Genomic DNA, 702 nt, shown 5'->3' on the forward strand with positions numbered 1-702 from the left:
GAGAAGACTGAGAAAAGGAGAGGAGAATGGTGCAAAAGGGAAAAGGAAAAAAATGGAGAAAAGAACGAAGAGGTTGAACCCAGGTAAAGCGGAAGATGGTGGATAAGAATGCAGAAGATTAGGAGAGGAGGGAATAATGGGTAAAACTGCAGAGAGGAATAATTAGAGAAATGCAGAAAATTGGAAAAAGGGAATAGGGGGGTGGGGAAACGAAATAAAATGCAACTAAAATAAGGAAGAGGGAGAGAAGAGTGGGGAAGGTAGAAAGAAGGTAAAAAATGAGAATAAAAGGAAAGAAATAGGGAAACAGCAAAAAACAAGGATTATAAAATCACGAGGGGAAAATAGATAAGGAAATAAAGAAAAATGAGAGAAGAGATAGATATAGGGAGGGGACGGGACGGAAAATGGAATGGAATGTGAATAGTATCATGTAGAGAGCGAGTGTAACGTAAGTGTAATACATGTGTAACGTAAGAGCGAGTGTAACGTAAGTGTAATACATGTGTAACGTAAGCGCGAGTGTAACGTTTGGCGAAAAGAGAGACACGGTGTGAAGTTGTGACGACGGGACCGCGAGTAAGAGACGGAAGGAGGATAGAGTAACTGCCACTGCGATTACCACAGGGGCCCGTCGCACACTGCACGCCTGAAGCCATATGTGTTTTGGTCTCTTTTTCTGCCTTTATTGCTTTCCTTACA

The sequence above is a fragment of the Penaeus monodon genome, chromosome 25 (assembly GCF_015228065.2).
Source record: "Penaeus monodon isolate SGIC_2016 chromosome 25, NSTDA_Pmon_1, whole genome shotgun sequence".
Classification (NCBI taxonomy): domain Eukaryota; kingdom Metazoa; phylum Arthropoda; class Malacostraca; order Decapoda; family Penaeidae; genus Penaeus; species Penaeus monodon.